The sequence below is a fragment of the Ictidomys tridecemlineatus genome, chromosome 15 (assembly GCF_052094955.1).
Source record: "Ictidomys tridecemlineatus isolate mIctTri1 chromosome 15, mIctTri1.hap1, whole genome shotgun sequence".
NCBI lineage: Eukaryota > Metazoa > Chordata > Mammalia > Rodentia > Sciuridae > Ictidomys > Ictidomys tridecemlineatus.
Window position 1 is genome coordinate 12,452,537 of NC_135491.1, and position 20,391 is coordinate 12,472,927.

The window sequence follows — 20,391 nt, forward strand, 5'->3', positions numbered from 1 at the left end:
ATAAAAAAAATGAAATGTAGTCCAGTGGCAGAGTGCCCTTGGGCCAATCCCTTGTTCCTCACGCCTGTCCCCTACCTTACATACAGACACACACACACACACACACACACACACACACACACACTCATACACACACACTATCTGAGCAGGGTGGGTGTATTTTACACATCTTTCCTAGAGACTTTTCATTGTGTAATGTTTATAACAAAAATGTGCTATATGAACCCTTTTAACTGTTCAAATACATGCCATGATTCCAGTCAAATATACAGTGACCACTACTATTTCCAGAATCTTTTTATCGCCTGCACTAAAACTCTAAGCATTATGCAATTACATCTCAGGAATATATTTCCTGTCTCTATGAATTTCCTATTCCAGATATTTCATATGAATGAAATTAAACAACCACGAACCATTTTGCCTTGTTTAATCATGTTTTCAGGTTTACTCAGGTTGTGGTGTGCATCAGAAGTTTAATTTTTTGTGGCTGATTAATACTCCAACATATTTATTTGTAAGTCATGTTTATTTATGTATTCCTCTGTTGATGGACACTTGGGTGGTTTCACACTCTGCCTATGGTTAAAAGTGGTGTGGCGAGCCTTAGCCTGTGGGAAACTATTGGAGTCCCTGTTTCCATCCTCTGGGCCCATCCCCAGCTGTGGGAGTGCTGGGTAGATGAGCTTCTGCCTGGCTCTGTCAGGAAGTGCTGAAGTCCTCAGGGCTCATAGTCCCTCAGGAATGTAGGATAGTGTGGAGTGAGGTGTCATTGTGATTTTGGTTGTTTCCATAGTGACTGATGACACTGAGCATCTTGTCATGTGCTTGTTGGCCACTGCAACATCTCCGGGGATGTGGCTATCCAAGCCCTTTGCCCTCCCCCTTCTCTTTCACTGCTGGGATTTGATCTGAGGGGTGCTGTACCTCTGAGCTATACCCCCAGCCTTTACATATATTTATATATTTTTGCTTTAGGACAGTTCCCCAGGCTGTCTTCAAACTTGCCAATCTCAAGTCTTAGATGCCTGAGGTTACAGATGCCCAGGACTGTGCCCAGCTCCTTGGCCTCTTTTAAACATAGGTTATTCTGTGGTTGCACATTTGTACCTGTTCTTTATTTATCCTAAGCATGAAACTCATATCCCATGTATGATTTGCAAATATTTTCTTCCATTCTGTCACTTTAATTTTGTTTTTTTAACTCATCAACTCATTATTTTATTAGTGATTTTGTTAAAAGCCTATGGATCGGGCTGGGGATGTGGCTCAAGCGGTAGCATGCTCACCTGGCATGCGTGCGGCCCGGGTTCGATCCTCAGCACCACATACAAACAAAGATGTTGTGTCCGCTGAAAAGTAAAAAATAAATATTAAATTCTCTCTCTCTCTCTTTTTTTTTAAAAAAGCCTACGGATCAATATTCATTTACAAAAACCTGTTCAGTCTTTTATGGTAAATACTTTTAGGTTTAAAAAAATTAATTCATTGTCACATCTGAAAGTCTTTACAAGTGAGGATCCATTGACCCTCTGCCTCCTGCTTCCTGGGAGATGCTGTTGAGGTGGGTCTGTTTGGGATTCTTCTCCCCCTGCTCGGCCTCTCCCTCTCTCTCTTCCAGAAGCAGAGGATTTTGTGTCCTGGCCATTTTTCTTTCTCTCCCAACAGCTCAGAGGACTGGGGCAGCTTATCTTCCTGCAGTTGTTCTTCTCTGTGCAGAGTTTCCACTAAACCTGCTCTTCTTGGAGTTGCTGCTACTCTGTCCCTCGAGCACGTGGACAAGCTGGTCACGGTCATAAAGCAGTTGTGTTGGCAGAGTTTGTGCAAAACCTTTAGAGTTGTGAATACTAAGCCTGAGAGGAGCGCCAGCCACTTCTTTACCTTCAAAGACAGATTCTGACCCCATTTTGCCACAAAATCATGATGCGGATCGCCCTGTCCAAACATGAAAGAGGACATTCTGATCCACTCATGGCATTCTTGGGATGAGGACAATGTCAGAGTTGGTTTTCCTGTGCCATCAGTTTTGCTCCATGGAAGTCCTTCCCCATGTCTTTTTGCTGGCACCCATCTGGGGGGACCCAGCTACATCTCCCCTATAACAGAGTGAGGCAGCTGCTCCCACAGCTGGATGTGGCCCAAGGAGCTCACTGGGAGCAGGCAGTGGCCAAGAGACCTGAGCATAGGTGGCTGCTTTCCAATGAGGGTTCAGCTTCCAGAAGTTCCCAGTACCTGTGAGCAGAGGCAGAGGCAGAGAAGGCAGGACTCCAGCGAGAACTGGAATTGTAGGAAAAAAAAAAAGAGTCTGAGACTTTTCATGTCTAACTCCTCAGCCACCAGCCAGGGCTCCTGTGGACATGGGATATCCCAGGCTCAAGGACAGCACTGGGGAGTGCCCAGCTGCAGTGGGTGGCACTGTTGGCCCTGGAGGATGTTAGGAGCTGCTTTTAGTAATGCAACAAATTCAAGGAGGAGAAACATTGTAATTTCCACCAGAACACAATGCTGGAGATGGTGCATGAGCAGAAGGGCCTCCTTTTCAACACTAAAAAAATGAGCAGAACACACTTGTATGGAAAATAGTACCAGTAACTGTGATGTGTCTTATGTTCTTCATTAGCCTGTGAATGCCACATTTTGAATTTCTCTCTTAAGGAGCTGGGAGAGCTGTCCACACGATGTGGACTTAAGTGGACTTTGCTGTCCATGTAGCTGCCATACATTCGTGTGGCTCACCCTCTCTGCACAGCAACGAGGTGCTCTGTGTCTCTGTCCATTGTCACCCCTGCACACAGCGGGAGGAGGCTCATGCTCCCCCTAAGTGCTGGAAAGTGTCTTGGTTCCTCTTCATCCCTCCATTCAGATTGGTCCAAATTCTGCTGGTCACAGTGTTGGGACCCCAGGTGGAGGTCTGTTCAGGGTGATGTGAAGGAAACCATCTCTGAGAACATGTCCCTCCAGATCACCTGCAGAGGGCATTTTGGACCTGTGGTGATGTTAAGTGAGAGAAGCAGAGGTCAGGGATAAGGACACTGAATCCAAGAATGGACAACAGAATCGCCCAGAGACTGAGAGGTGGTGGGTAAACAGTGAGGACCCTAAAAGCTCCCTCTCACCTGCCCCTGAAGAATAATCAGCGAAGGCCCCTGTGGCTCTGAGTGGGCCCAGAGTTGGGGCAGCAGAGTGCTGCAGGCCCAGGGGCTGGTGAGACCCCAGCTCTGTCCAGCCACTTGGTCAGTTTGGGGTTGAGTCAACTTAATGAACGATCCACAGTCTACGACGTGGAACATGAAGAGAAATTCCTGTGCTGTCCTTTCCTCTTACTAAGACCTTTCTTCCTAACCCAGAACTGACTTTGCCGTCTTTGCTCAGAGGCCTCCTGAGGTGGTGAGAGTGGCCCAGGGACTGCCCAGGTGCTGGGTGTGGGCTCAGATCACAGGATTCCTCTTCCCAGTGTGCACTGAGCTCCCTGCGTCCAGGATGTCATGGACCCAGCAGGTGTCACTGATGTGTGGCTACTGACCCTTGGAAGCCCACAGTGCTGTGCAGGTTCAGGATGCCATGCGGCCATCATCTTGAAACATGTCTTCTCTAGGGACAAGTGATTGACTTGTGACCAGAACCAGTCAGTCTCTGCCCTTTTACACTCATTTCTTCTACCAAAATGGGGTGGATTTCATCTGTGGAGTTGTTTACTGCAGGTTTGTGTAGACCAGTGAGTCTCAGCCAGAGACAATGTTGCCATCCAGGGGACATGTGGCAGTGTCTGGAGACACTTCTGATTGATACAGCTGGGGGCAGGGGATCCTTCTGGACTTAGTAGGTGGACTCCCAGATGGTGCTCAACACCCCACAGCACACATCCCTCCAAGGATGACCAGCCCCAGTGTCAGTGGAGAGGAGAGGAAAGCCCTGCTCTGCGCCCTTCTCTGGCCTCCCCAGAGACTCCCCTCACCTGTTCCTTCCCACCCCTCCTCACCCCTTCCCAATCTCCTCCTCCTCCCTTTGCATCTTCAGTTCCATCCTCCAAAGTTGCCCTTTGCCCAAGGTCAGCCCTCACCTGCCCTCTATGGGACTCTTAGCATGTCCACTAGAGGGCGTGTGCTCTCTTCCCCAAGTTCAGGGGAGCCTCCCAGTCCTCTGAGACCAGTGCATCTGCTTTTCCTGTCCCATCCCCAAGTCCTGGGCTGAGCTGCAGATTTGCCCAGGAGGAAGCCCCTGGGAAGGCACCAGGGACCCCAGGGAAGAACCTGTCATAGGAGGCGTGGGCACATGTAACCAACTCCAGGGCCTGGTCAGTGGGGAGGGAGTAAGTCCAAGACTCAGTGGCTGGACACTCAAGGCCCTGATGCCCCTGCCTTATGGCCACTGGAGGAAATGGCTGTGAGTCTGTGTCCCTAAAGGCTGTGTCACCTGGGATTTGTGTAAATAGGTGTCGGCAGGGCTGCTGTGGAACATTCCAGACTGGACCTTCTACAATGGGAGACGGGTCCTCCCAGGTATGCTCACATGGAAGAATCAGGAGGGAATGGGGTTTCCCACCACCCCTTGCAGGGCTGAGGAGGATCTGGAACCTTCCCCTAGAGTCAGACAGCTGACTGCCCAGGGGCATCGTGCTGGTCATTGGCTGTGTGTGCTCCTGATGTCTCCTGGTGCTGTCCAAATCCTGCAGGTACCCTGAGAAGGGAGAGAGAGACAGAGACCAGAATAGTCGTGCAACCTCAGGCTAAGGGATTTTGAGAGTCATTTAACAAATATTTATTTAAATTCAAGGATCCAAACAGTAGGACCTATACTGATAATAAATGTTGTGGATTGGCCTCTCTTCTTCACAGTTCATTTTCTGTTTGGAACATTGTTCATGTAGATGACACACCCATGCTCATGGGAGTGATGGGGGGAGCATTTTTGATGACAAACTTGCCATTAGGAGATGGGGAATTCCATTGCCAGGGGGTCACAGGCACAGGGCCTGGGTGGGGACTTTAAGGAACGATTTCTTTAGACTCAGACAGTCTGAGTGCTAGGGGCTCATAAATCCTATGTGGTCTGTTTTCTTCCTCTCTCTCTGTTTCTTCTTCCTTTTTATGTTGTACTAGGACTGAAGCCCTGGGTGCTTTACCACCAAACTACATCCCCAGTCTTTTTTTTTTTTTCTTTTGAAACAGGGTCTTCCTATGTTGCTGAGGCTGGCCTTGAACTTGTATCCTCCTGCATCAGCCTCCTGAGTCATTGGGATTCCAGGAACCTGCCACTGGGCCCAGTAAGGGGGGGGGTATGTGTTTTTCTGGTGCATGTGCTATTGTTACCTGAAAGTCACCAAATGTTCTGGGGTCTGTAACTCTAGAGAAAAGTTACTAATTAGCCACTGTCGTTTTTCAGGAATAGCTGACCTCATTGTTTAATATAACAGAACAAGAGCTGGGCACAGTGGTGCATACCTGTAATCCCAGAAACTCTGGAGGCTGAGGCAGGAGGAGCCTAGGTTTGAACAATTTAGCTAGCCTCCAAAACATAGTAAGATCCTGTCTAAAAATAAAAAGGGCTGAGGATGTGGTTCAGCGGTTTTGCACCCCTGGGTTGGATCCTGAAAGCACCCCTTAAAAAATAAAAGCAGAACAAGGGAGAAGAGCAAAAGCCAAAAACAATTTTAAAAAGAACTTCAACTTTTGCTGGAGAACACTTTTAACCCCAGGGTATTTTGGTTATCCTTGTCCTCTAGAGCGGAGCTACTGGGAGGCTAACAGTGTCTTGCTCCAGGGTGTGACTCCAAAATTAGTGCTGTTTAAAGTCAACTGAAAGGAAGTGAAGCTGGAGAGTGCATTTAGGGTCTCCCTCAAATACAAGGGGAGGGTGCCTTTGTGGGAAGGAAAGTGAGGTCTTCAGGAGGAGGTGTGGGCTCTCAGCCTTGGAAAGTTCCAGTGACAGAGCAGCAGGTGATAAGGGTTTGCTCTCCCCTGTGTGTTTATGGCTCCTGATGTGGGTCAGGGGAAAAAGGACGGATCTGTGAGGAACATGTGACTTCCCGGTGCCCTGGCATCCTCTGGAGACTGCACAGGCCCCAAGGAGGCCAAATGTGCTGGGATTTGTAGAATTAAACCTAGTGATTTGCACTGAAGGGACAATCTGAGGCTTCTGTCCTGCTGGCTGGCAAGGTTAGAACCTTGGGCTGCATGTGGCCCTCAGTGTGACTCCACCTGTTGGGGCCAAATCCCCTTTAGGGCAGGTCCTAAAGCAGGTGGGGCACACCCTGATTGTCAGCTTGGAGAGATCCTCTGTGGGGGGTCTCCCTGAGTGGAATCTGTCCATCTCCCCAGGTCACCTCCGTGTCTGGAGCTCTGCTGTCCTCCCAGCAGGGAAGCTAGATGCCTGGCCACAGGTGGTTCCCCTCAGCACCTTCATATTGGTACAGTAGCCACCATCTGCATTCCCTGGATGGTCCAGCAGACACGACCCTTCCTGTGACTAGGCCCAGATCTCCTCCAAGGGCCCTGTGAGTCTGTCAGAGAAGGATCTGGAAGGGCTCTGTGAGACAGGAGGAGGGGGAGATGGGGTCTCCTTGCTTCTGGGATGACTATGATGTGTGACATTCATCCAGTGATTGAGACTGGGAGGAGGAGGGGTCAGAGCAGGGTGAAGACACACTTCATTTATAGGTAGAAAGACCCTTGCTGTGCATGCAGAACTGAGGCCTGAGGGGCCTGCATCCTGAAGGTCAGGCAGGAAGTGTCCCATCGGAGCCTGGTGTCCCAGGAACAGAGCATCGGACTCCCCAGACAGACTCCAGGGTGCACTGACACAGGAGGGCCTGGCCCAGGTCTTGCTGCAGGGTGACCAGGCCTGACTCCCTCCAGAAGGACCCATGCAGCACTTAGGGAACCCAGGATTGGCACTTCCTGTCTCACTGGAGGAGCTGGAGCCCTGTCCCTCCTCTCCAGTCCTGGACACCAGAGATATTCATGACGTGGCTCTGAGACACATGCCCCAGAGACTCAGCCCCTCCACACACCTCACAGGGACACAGCCACACCAGGTTAGTCTAGAGGCACCTGGAGAAGGACCCAGGGAGTGGGCAGGGCAGGGCAGGAGGGCACACACTGTCCACAGAGACAGGTTGGGCAGAGGCACCCCCTCTTGGACAGTGACTTCAGAACATGTCCTTGGCAGGCAAGGAGCAGGGCCCAGGGCTTCCGTGTGTCCATTTCTCTCTGAGCTCTCTGTCTCAGGCCTTCTCTGGTGATGTGGTCAGTCCTGGGTGCTGGGGTGGGGGGAGCCTGAGGGACACAGTGAGAGCTCAGCTAGAGACACCTGCCTGCTCATTCACCAGTCACCCCCCTTGGTGGGAGCTAGGAGATGCTTCTGTCCTGATGGGTCCCTTGCCCTGTCACTACTTGCCTTATTTCCCCCCAGGACCGAGGACCAAACTCGGGGCGTTACGAAGGCTAGGCAAGTGCTCTGCCACTGAGGTAAATCCCCTTCTTGTCACTTCACTGGAAAAACTCCCCCTTAGCAGGCTCTATGGTGCAGGACCCACCACTATGCTCTGGGCAGGGACCTGAGGGGTCATGTGCTCCCGGGGGACAGGTCTGGATGGAGGTCACCGCATCAGCTCTGTGGTTGAGGATCTAAAGCCTACAGTGTGTGGGCTGGGATTGTGGCTTAGCGGTAGAGCGCTCGCCTAGCATGCGCGGGGCCCTGGGTTCGATCCTCAACACCACATTTGTTGAGAGCCACAGCCAAAGGGGCCCCAGCAAACTTCCAGCTGCCAGCAAGCTTCAGACTGCCCCAGCAACATCTAGCTGATTGGCTCCTCTGCGGTGATGTTCATTGGGCTGTTTCCCTGCCCTTCAGACTGCCAGCTGATGATTGGCTCACAGCTGCCCCAGCAACATCTAGCTGATTGGCTCCTCCACGGAGCTGCTCATTGGGTGACTTCTTTGGCTCTGCCCACGCAACCCAGCCAATCGGCCTCAAGAGGAGGAGGATTGTGGGAGGAAAAGGCTGGTGTGGGGGAGAGAGGCTTGTGGAAGCCGGTGGTGGCAGTTGGGCTCTGAAAATGGAGATTACTGCAAGATTTAAGAGCCATTAACAATGAAATGGTCATTATGGGACCTGCTCAATCGGGGATTCCTCAATTGTCTGCTTTGCCAAAAACTTGGTATGTTTTAGTTATAGATATTAAAGATTGTTTTTTTTCAATTCCAATTCATCCTGAGGATAGTCCACGTTTTGCATTTACTATCCCTGCACTAAATCATGAAGGTCCTGATCAGAGATATGAATGGAAAGTACTCCCTCAAGGGATGGCTAACAGCCCAACTATGTGTCAAATTTATGTTAACAAAGTAATCCAGCCACTTAGAAATCAAAATCCTGAACTACAAATATTTCACTATATGGATGATGTGTTATTGGCACACAAAGCTAAAAACACATTGCTAGAATGTTATGCCACACTTACAAACTTATTAAAAAATTATAATCTAGAGATAGCAATAGATAAAGTACAATTAAATTTTCCAATTAATTATTTAGGAGTTCTATTATCCTCAACCATGGTCCGTCCACCAAAAATTCAAATACGAGTTGATCAACTCAAATCACTTAATGACTTTCAAAAGTTATTAGGAGACATAAATTGGATAAGGCCTTATCTAGGTATTCCAACAGGAGAATTGGGACCTTTATTTGATATCCTAAAAGGTCCATCAGATCCAAATTCACCCCGAATGTTAACGCCTGAAGCAAGAAAGGCATTAAAAATCATTGAAACATATATGGAAAATATGCATTTGGATAGAATTGATATAAGTTTGCCTTTATTATTTATTGTACTACCAACAAAATATATTCCTACAGGAGTATTTTGGCAAGAAGGTCCATTATTATGGATACATTTATCTTATTCTCCTAACACTATTCTTACTAGGTATCCTGAGGCTGTAGGACAATTAATACTCAAAGGAATAAAAACAGCAAAGGCAGTGTTTGGAATTTCTCCCCATAAAATTATTACTCCATATACTATGAATCAAATTGATGAATTAGCTAATGAGTTAAATACTTGGGCAATAATAATGTGCAAATCTAATGTTTCATTTGATAACCACTTACCATCTAATCCTTTATTGTCTTTTTGGTCATTGCATCCTGTAATTTTTCCAAAAATGACAAGAAAAACACCTATCATGAATGCTCCAAATATATTCACTGATGGGTCAAATAATGGTACAGCAGCAATAATTACACCTAATCAAACTTTTACATTTTTAGTACCCAAACAATCAGCTCAAAAGGTAGAGCTTAATGCAGTATTACAAACTTTTGTGATGTTTAAAGATTCTGTATTTAATTTATTTTCTGATAGCCAGTATATAGTTAATGCTATAGTATCCCTTGAAGATGCTGGTAGAATTTCCCCTTCTTCTACTGTTTTCTCTTTGTTTTCCACTATACAAAGTTTAATCTGGGACAGAAAAGATCCATTCTTTATAGGACATATCAGGGCACATACAGGATTGCCTGGAGCCCTTAGTTTGGGCAATGATTTAGCAGATAAAACTACACGTGACATACATATTTTCTCTATACTAGAAGAAGCTATAAATTTTCATGAAAGATTCCATGTCAATGCTAATACTTTACAAAAGCGTTTTAAAATAACTAAGGAACAAGCTAGACAAATAATAAAACAATGTCAAAATTGTGTGACCTTTTTACCACAAGTTAATCTTGGAGTCAATCCTAGAGGATTGATGCCTAACCATATTTGGCAGATGGACGTCACACACTTGCCAGAATTTGGAAAATTAAAATATTTGCATGTTACAGTTGATACTTCTTCTGGATTTTTGATGGGCTCCCTTCATGCCGGTGAAAAAACTAAAGATGTTATAGCTCATTGCTTACAAAATTTTGCCACTGTGGGCATTCCAAAACAGCTCCTCATAAATTGTGGCAGCTGCAGTAAAACAAGCTTTAGATGCCAGAGACATTAATGAACAAGGGCAAATTGTGGCAGCTGCAGTAAAACAGGCTTTAGATGCCAGAGACATTAATGAACAAGGGCAAATTGTGGCAGCTGCAGTAAAACAGGTTTTAGATGCCAGAGACATTAATGAACAAGGGCAAATTGTGGCAGCTGCAGTAAAACAGGCTTTAGATGCCAGGCCAAGAACATGCTACAATTGTCAACAAACAGGACATTTTAAAAGGAATTGCCCCATAGGAGGAGGGTTTAACAAAACTAGGTATCAAACAAGTAGAATACCGGGTATTTGCCCACGATGCCGTAGAGGGAGACATTGGGCTAATGAATGCCGTTCTCAAACCACCATAGAGGGTACTCCATTATATTGGGCTAATGAATACCGTCCTCAAACCACCATAGAGGGTACTCCATTATCAAAAAACGAACAAGGACAAGGTGTTTATCCACAATATCGTGGACAAAGGCATCGGGCTCCGTTGCCAAAAAATGGACAGGGGGCCCCAATGCTCCGGGGCCCCAAACCACAAATATACGGAGCACTGGAGGAACCCAGCAACCCCAGCAACCCCATCAGGGTAGTGCCCAGCACATCAGATCCCTCATCAGACAAACCAGAGGGAGCGCAGGGTTGGACATCTGCGCCTCCACCAAATCAGTACTAACTCCAGAGATGGGAGTTCAAATCATTCCCACAGGGGTAAAAGGACCTCTTCCCAAAGGAACAGTAGGCTTATTATTGGGACGCAGCTCTTCTACTCTAAAAGGACTTTTGATAAGTCCTGGGGTAATTGATTCCAATTATGAAGGTGAAATAAAAATTATAGCCAGTTCTCCAAAGGGTATATCAGTAATTTCACCAGGAGATAGAATAGCACAGTTACTAATAATACCAAGCCTACATGATAAATTTTCCAGTCATGTTGTAGAAAGAGGTTCCAAGGGATTAGGCTCCACAGGTGTAGATTGGGCTATGCTTTCTTTAAATTTAGATTCTCGCCCCATGCTAAAACTAAATATTCAAGGACATGAATTTAATGGGCTACTGGATACAGGTGCAGATCTTAGCATCATCTCTCGTCAAGAATGGCCAAAACATTGGCCATTACAACAAGCCACTCAATCGCTTCGAGGCCTAGGAGTGGCGACTAATCCCGATAGAAGTGCAATGCTATTAGATTGGAAGGATCCTGAAGGATGTGAAGGAACTATACAGCCATATGTATTGGATCATCTTCCCGTAAATTTATGGGGACGAGATGTCTTAGATCAATTAGGTTTGACATTAACAAATAATATCAATCAAAATGCACCCACTATTATGGCTAGACAAGGTTTTAGGAAAGGAAAAAGATTAGAAAGACAAGAACAATGTATAGCAGCACCAATACAAATAGATCAAGGAACAGACAGACATGGGTTGGATTTTCACAAAGGGCCACTGAGACAATAAAAATTACATGGAAATCAGAAAGACCAGTATGGGTTCCTCAGTGGCCCTTGACTAAAGAAAAGACACAAGTAGCCCATGATCTGGTCAAACAACAATTAGCGGAAGGACATATACAACCTTCTGTATCTCCCCATAATACTCCCATTTTTGTCATCAAAAAGAAATCTGGTAAATGGAGATTACTGCAAGATTTAAGAGCCATTAACAATGAAATGGTCATTATGGGACCTGCTCAATCGGGGATTCCTCAATTGTCTGCTTTGCCAAAAACTTGGTATGTTTTAGTTATAGATATTAAAGATTGTTTTTTTTCAATTCCAATTCATCCTGAGGATAGTCCACGTTTTGCATTTACTATCCCTGCACTAAATCATGAAGGTCCTGATCAGAGATATGAATGGAAAGTACTCCCTCAAGGGATGGCTAACAGCCCAACTATGTGTCAAATTTATGTTAACAAAGTAATCCAGCCACTTAGAAATCAAAATCCTGAACTACAAATATTTCACTATATGGATGATGTGTTATTGGCACACAAAGCTAAAAACACATTGCTAGAATGTTATGCCACACTTACAAACTTATTAAAAAATTATAATCTAGAGATAGCAATAGATAAAGTGCAATTAAATTTTCCAATTAATTATTTAGGAGTTCTATTATCCTCAACCATGGTCCGTCCACCAAAAATTCAAATACGAGTAGATCAACTCAAATCACTTAATGACTTTCAAAAGTTATTAGGAGACATAAATTGGATAAGGCCTTATCTAGGTATTCCAACAGGAGAATTGGGACCTTTATTTGATATCCTAAAAGGTCCATCAGATCCAAATTCACCCCGAATGTTAACGCCTGAAGCAAGAAAGGCATTAAAAATCATTGAAACATATATGGAAAATATGCATTTGGATAGAATTGATATAAGTTTGCCTTTATTATTTATTGTATTACCAACAAAAAATATTCCTACAGGAGTATTTTGGCAAGAAGGTCCATTATTATGGATACATTTATCTTATTCTCCTAACACTATTCTTACTAGATATCCTGAGGCTGTAGGACAATTAATACTCAAAGGAATAAAAACAGCAAAGGCAGTGTTTGGAATTTCTCCCCATAAAATTATTACTCCATATACTATGAATCAAATTGATGAATTAGCTAATGAGTTAAATACTTGGGCAATAATAATGTGCAAATCTAATGTTTCATTTGATAACCACTTACCATCTAATCCTTTATTGTCTTTTTGGTCATTGCATCCTGTAATTTTTCCAAAAATGACAAGAAAAACACCTATCATGAATGCTCCAAATATATTCACTGATGGGTCAAATAATGGTACAGCAGCAATAGTTACACCTGATCAAACTTTTACATTTTTAGTACCCAAACAATCAGCTCAAAAGGTAGAGCTTAATGCAGTATTACAAACTTTTGTGATGTTTAAAGATTCTGTATTTAATTTATTTTCTGATAGCCAGTATATAGTTAATGCTATAGTATCCCTTGAAGATGCTGGTAGAATTTCCCCTTCTTCTACTGTTTTCTCTTTGTTTTCCACTATACAAAGTTTAATCTGGGACAGAAAAGATCCATTCTTTATAGGACATATCAGGGCACATACAGGATTGCCTGGAGCCCTTAGTTTAGGCAATGATTTAGCAGATAAAACTACACGTGACATACATATTTTCTCTGTACTAGAAGAAGCTATAAATTTTCATGAAAGATTCCATGTCAATGCTAATACTTTACAAAAGCGTTTTAAAATAACTAAGGAACAAGCTAGACAAATAATAAAACAATGTCAAAATTGTGTGACCTTTTTACCACAAGTTAATCTTGGAGTCAATCCTAGAGGATTGATGCCTAACCATATTTGGCAGATGGACGTCACACACTTGCCAGAATTTGGAAAATTAAAATATTTGCATGTTACAATTGATACTTCTTCTGGATTTTTGATGGGCTCCCTTCATGCCGGCGAAAAAACTAAAGATGTTATAGCTCATTGCTTACAAAATTTTGCCACTGTGGGCATTCCAAAACAGTTAAAAACAGATAATGCCCCTGGTTATACGTCTACTTCTTTTAAACAATTTTGCTCATCATTTGGCATTACTCATATAACAGGAATCCCATACAATCCACAGGGTCAAGGCATAGTTGAAAGAGCTCATCAAACTATTAAAATGTACTTATTAAAGCAAAAAGATGGAATTGGGAAGGGGTATATATTCCCCAAAGATAAACTTAAAATAACGCTTTTTACTCTAAACTTTTTAAATTTGGATTCATCAGGACTTAGTGCTGCAGAAAGGCATATGTGTCCAAAAAATGTACATAAGCCCAAGGTACTTTGGAAAGATATTCTAACAGGACAATGGAAAGGTCCTGACCCAGTGATTGTCTGGAGTCGGGGGCCTGTTTGTGTGTTTCCACAGGGAGAACAGCAGCTGATTTGGATTCCGGAGAGATTAACTAAAATCCTGACCCAGTGATTGTCTGGAGTCGGGGGTCTGTTTTTGTGTTTCCACAGAGAGAACAGCAGCCGATTTGGATTCCAGAGAGATTAACTAAAGCGATTTCTACAGACCAAAAAGAAGATGATTTAGCTCAAATCCATAATAGCTGATATCCAAAACTCCAATTTGGCTATCCTTACATCTGCGACAGAACCAGGATGCTTTTTTCAATATCTATTTTATTATTGCCCTTTCCCATATCATGAAGTTCTATTTTATTTTTTTGAGCTCATACAGACCTAGGTTAATGTTTTGCTGATCAGTTCTATTTTTTTTTTTTTTTTGACTATAGAGTTTTTAAACATTGCAATAGAGATTTTACCTGTAAAAAGTTATAAGGCCTTTACTATTGTGTTATGTGTTGTATGTATTATGTTATGTGTGCACACTTGTGTTTTGTGTTATATGTTTGAATGTACGTATGTCCAATGTACATATTTCTATATATCATATATGATGAGCGCTCATGAAAAGATGGATCCAAATATTTTTTTTTTTTATTCACGTGATTTAAATGGTTTAATTTAAATTGGGTAAATAACTGTTAAGAATTGTTTTAATATGTAAACAAAAAAGGAGGTTAACAGATCTGTTTGTTTGCTCTCACCTTTAGTTTTCATTATATTTAATAATTCTCTTCACTATAATGTAAATTGTTAAGAAAATTGTTTTCTTTTAGTGTCTTCTGGAATGTTACCTATTTTTTTCTTTAGCCATTATTGCCAGAATTTCTATCTTCATCCCAGTGCCGATGAAGATAATATAAATTGTTAAGAAAATTGTTTTCTTTTAAGAAAATTGTTTTCTTTTAGTGCCTTCTGGAATGTTACCTAATTTTTTCTTTAGCCATTATTGCCAGAATTTCTATCTTCATCCCAGTGCCGATGAAGATAATATAAATTGTTAAGAAAATTGTTTTCTTTTAGTGTCTTCTGGAATGTTACCTAATTTTTTCTTTAGTCATTATTGCCAGAATTCCTATCTTCATCCCTGTGCCGGTGAAGACAAAGATAAAACTAATCTACAGTTTCTGCAATAGCCATCACTGAACTGCTTACAGAACTTACACTGAACTGCTTACAGAACCGTCAATTGACTTGGTATATCTTCCTCCCTTCTGCTTGTCATGATCATTCAGCTAAAATTTGGGGGTCAACAGAGGTGAGGCAAAGAACCTCACCCCCCCCCCCCCGCTGAGACCTCTCCACAGGTGTGGCTGTACTGGACCGGTAGTCAATGACGGGTAAGATCCAATTACAATGGTACCAACCTAAGACAGGAGGCTGACGCCCTGAGGTCAGCTCATCCGAAGACGGGTAAGGACCATATGTATTGGACAACCTAAGGCAGGCACGGTCCATAAGCCACATGCTTGTTGTTTAAACAGAGAGGGGGAGATGTTGAGAGCCACAGCCAAAGGGGCCCCAGCAAACTTCCAGCTGCCAGCAAGCTTCAGACTGCCCCAGCAACATCTAGCTGATTGGCTCCTCTGCGGTGATGTTCATTGGGCTGTTTCCCTGCCCTTCAGACTGCCAGCTGATGATTGGCTCACAGCTGCCCCAGCAACATCTAGCTGATTGGCTCCTCCACGGAGCTGCTCATTGGGTGACTTCTTTGGCTCTGCCCACGCAACCCAGCCAATCGGCCTCAAGAGGAGGAGGATTGTGGGAGGAAAAGGCTGGTGTGGGGGAGAGAGGCTTGTGGAAGCCGGTGGTGGCAGTTGGGCTCTGAGGGTTTTTCCCTGGAGCTGTTTTGTTTGGCGTTTGTAGTTCTAAAAATAAAGTTAGTTTCTTTTTGACAAGTGGCTCCTGATTTGTGCCAAGCCAGACTTCGGCACACATTAAAAAAAAAAAAATAAATAAGTGAATGGAATAAAGGTATTGTGTCCATCTACAACTAAAAAAATAAATATTAAAAAAATTAAAGCGTACAGTGTGCAGAGGCTCACCCACCAGCAGTTCCACCAGGGACCCTCTATAACTCCAGGGCATGGGGCACCTCTGCGGTTGTCCATGATGGTGCTCAGCTGTCCATCATAGGGTCAGGGGTCATGAGGCAACATTCTTCAAACTGGGGCTCAGAGGTACACAGTTTTCAGAACACTTCAGGACAAGGAGAGAGCCCTGGGCCTTGGGGAGGACAGAGGCGGGCCTGTCCTGTGATCCTCACTCCAATGACATTACATGTGTCCAGAAATCCTCTGTGTCGTGGTGGATGAAGGCCACTCCCTGGGTAGGGGCTGGTGTTTGCTGGCCAAGGAGTGTGAGGCCTGCAGGGGCTGGTCAGGCCTGGTGGTGGGTGCTCGGGGCTTTGGGGTTCATCCTTAGCAGGACTCAGTCTAGACTTGGGTCCCCTGGAGCAGGTGTGCCTGGGAGCATCTTCCAGGGGGATGGTGAAACCTCATGAAGCGAGGGCTGGGGCTGTAGCTCAGTGGTAGAGCACTTGCGTTACATGCGTGAGGCCCTGGGTTCGAGCCTCAGCACCACATAAAAATAAATAAATAAAGATATTGTGTCCATCTACCATGAAAAAAATATTTTTAAAAAACCCCATATCAGGGGAGAGGGCTTGTCCTCTCAGTACCATCTCTCACTGGGTCTCAGCCCAGGTGCCCCTGTCCCTACAGAACACCACCTTGCCTTGGAGACGGTGCCTGTGAGACCTGCAAAGGGTGGGACCTGGTGTTGCCCAGGACCTTAGGTCAAGAATAACGGGCCTGTCAGTTCCTGGTTTTGAGCATTACTGACTCAGTTCAAGTTCTGAGGACTGTCCACTTGTTTGGCGATTCTCACCAGCTGTAATAACATAACTGCCTGATAACTACCACGATACAGCAAGAAACATAAAATCAGAGTTGAATAACTGCTGGGTGGGCCAAAGGTGGGCTATCATACACTGCAGCTGAGGGCATCTCTCTGGGTGGAACTGACCGGGCTGGGGGGCTCACACTGCTGTTGCCTGCATCCTCCTGTCTCTCGGCATCTATGCTGAGGGTGCTGTGGTCCTGGGATAGCTGCCTGCTCTCTGTGACCTGCAGACTCTGGCTCTTGAAAATTCCAGTGTCATCTGAGATGCAGGTCTGACCACAGAGAGCAGTTTGGTGTTGGTGGCTTGGATGGAGGTTTCCCTTGATTTCCTGCCGCTCTGTTCCCCTCTGTGGAAGGAGCTCACTGCAGACCCACTGGGAGGCAGAGGCCCAGGCCAGTCAGCCCTGCTGCCCTGCTCCTCTCTGAGCTCAGCCCCCTCCCAGGGCAGGAGCACTTTCCTGGATCACGTGGGTGGGGAGAGGGTCTCTTTCCAGTTAGGCTCTCTGTCCCCTCCCTCTCAGTCCTGCCTCTAGTTCCTCTTCCTCTTTCCCTCTGTTCCCTTTTTGGACCCCATGCCATACCTCAAGAGCAAGGCAGGTGGGGACGCTGTCCCCTGAGAGAAGTGGCTCACCCAGCACTGGCCTCAGCTGTGTCCTGGCCTCAGGGCTTTCAGCACCACCAGGGAACCCCTGGGGTCCCCTCACCCCTGGGCATTTTTCCTTTATGACAGAGAATCCCGGTTTGGCCCACGTCTTCCCCATGTTCTCCAAAGCTCTGGGAAGGTGGATTTCCTCCAAGGAGGATGAGGACAGCTTGGCTCTGGAGCTAGAATAGGCTCCACTGAGTATGACAGGTGCAGGGACTTCCCTCCATCACTGGTGTCACCAGCCCAGCCTCAGAGACCCAGACTCTAGTGTCCCAGAGGAAGCTTCAGGGCCTGGGTGTGCAGGGGCAGGTGACGTGTGCTGGGAAGGGAGGTTGTGGCAGTGAGAATCAGGTGACCCTGGGCTCTGCTGCCCTTGGGAGAGATTTCAGGGTGAGCTTTTCTCTCCATTTGTTGGTGCAGCTGTGGCTCAGGCCTGCCCATGTCCTCTGGGGGTGGCCTCTGTCCTCTGCCTGGGCGGTTCTCTTGAGGTCACCCTGCCTTTTCCTGTGGGTGATGCCAGGAAGGAGGGGACTACACAGTGACCCATGGCCAAGCAGGGTTCTCCAGGACCAGGAAGGAGTGTGGGGACAGTGGGCATGTGGGAGGGAGCCCCCGGGGCTGAGTTGGAACTCAGGTGACATCTCTACCTCCATCTCCAGCCAAAGCCACGCTCCTGTCACACAGAATCACACTATGTTGAGTGTTGGCTGTGAGTCCCAATGTCACTTCAGGAAGTCATGAGTAGACCCATGGCCAGTGTCAGGACTGTAGTGGGGAAGCTGACCAGGGTCCAAATGGTGAGAGCTGGCCTTGAAACCTGGGCCCAGGTGGCCCTGACCTCAGCCTGCAGGGTGGGTCCTGTTCAGTGCTGGTCCCAGGCTGCCTGGGTGAGTCTAGGGAGAGGACGGGAGTTGACCTGAGGACTGCTGCTCAGAGTGGGGAGATTTTTGCACCCAGGGATGGTCAGCCTTAGGAGAGGCCATCTGTCCCAAGGTCTCAAAGGAAGGACATGGGAAGTATCTGTTAGGTTGGTGGCAGCGACTTGGTGGCGACTTAGTGGCAACTTAGAACAAAGTAGTCCGCGACTGAAAAGAACATCAATCAGATGCTGGCAGAAACGCCTGTCAATCAGCCAGACCTCCTGACTAACTCCTGTCAATCAGCAGGACCCCCTGGCCAATCCTGGAGTTCAGCCAACTCCCCTGACCAACTCCAAGGGGGCAAGGGACCCCAGAGACACCTTTTCCAATCCCAAGCCCTTCCCTTCCTGCTGTAAGCCCCATAAAGGTCCAGTCGGTCGAGCTTCCACGCAGTTTCTCCTCAGGCCCTTCCCCAGTCCCCTCTGTGGGTCTGATCGAGTTCTGCCCGGAAGTGATATCTCGATAAAGCCTGTTCAGCGGCCCTTTTAAATCTGCCTCCTTTGGCCGCTGCCTGCCTTGTCTGATCTGACAGTATCTCTTGAAGAAGATCATGAGCAAGATGGTGCACTGTTAGGAATCCCTGGGACGCCCTTGCCTTCTGACTTTTGGTCAGAGTTGTTCTCTGTTTACTTTCCCTTCTGAGAGTCGAAGGCATGTGGGAGGCTTCTCCTGTCTGCCTGATCCCACAAATGACCAACCTGAGCACAAATGACCCCTGCAGGCCCCGTGATGAGCACCCAAGGCTGGCAGTGAGCAGGGAGGGGCTAGGAGGGCTGTCCCCTCTCTGTGCAGGTCAGGGAGGTGGAGGGGAGCAGGAGGCTGAGGAGTGTGGCTGAGGTGGGGCACAGGCAGGTTTGGGTTCCCTGGGGGGGTGGAGGGGACCCCAGGCCACAATGCAAAAGCAGCACCTGCTGTCACAGGGAGAGAGCAGAAAGGAGGTCGCTCTTCAGGCTGCAGCTGGCCTGGGTGGTAAGTAGCTGGGAGTGGCCTTTGGACGGATGGTGAGGCCAGGTGTGTTGCATGTGTCTGTCCCTTTCAGAGTTTGAGGAGGGATGGGGCCCAGTGTTTCCTTGACAGTGGGATTTCCTCTTGGCTGCTGCAGGCACAGTGCATGTGCCTGGGGAGGAGCAGTAGGGACCTGAAGCTGTGCTCTGGACAAAGGCTGGTGGTCAGAGGCAGCCTGTGGGGCCTGCTGCCCTCAGGGAGGGAGGGGAGGGACTAGGGTGCTCCTGCCTGCTGGAGCCTCAGCTGTCCCACCTGGTGAGTGTGCTCAGACATCTGCCGTGGGTGAGGGTGTCAGAGCTGGTGGTTGTCACTGACCTGAAGCTGGCACGTGTGGGGGCAGGTGTTCAGGAGCCCAATGCACAGTCACCTGTTGAGGGAGGGTCTCAGGGCTGAGCAGGTTCATGTGGTAGGAATGGGAAGGACTCCTGGAGAGTCGGCACCTCAGCTCTGCCTGTTGTGACCTGAGGCTGGGTCCAGGGAGAAACAGTGGCTGCAAGGACAGGGTACAGAGGACCCTGGGGACTGCTCAGATGCAGAAGGAGAGGAGGACTCCACCCCATCCTAGTCAGAGAGGCTCCCCTGAGCTCACAGGTGACCCTTCCCCTGGGCAGCCTGGGTGGTGTGAGTGTGACCTGCAGGGACACTGCAGGGACTGGACCTGAGTCCCTGGAGGGCCAGGGTGGCTCTACAGGAGCAGGGTACCTCCTTGGATGGGATGAGATGGGAAGGAGGAAGACGGGTGCCATGCTTGGCTTGGAGGGGCTCAGCTTAACCCAGGTTCCCAGGGGCTCACGTGTGGCTCAGGGAGCAGGATGCTGTGGGCGAAGGTGCTGCAGCTGGTGTGGTTCCCAGGACAGGACCTGGGGCAAGAGTTAGGGAAAGTTTCCACCAGGTTTGAAGATGCAACAGCCACTGAGTCTTAAGGTTCCTTTGACTGTGGGCACAGACCCTGGAGCCTCCATAAAGAATGCAGCTGCAAGGACACCTGAGATCGCTGTTGGAGCCACTGTGCTGGAGACAGTCTGTGGCAGCTGCCCCAGG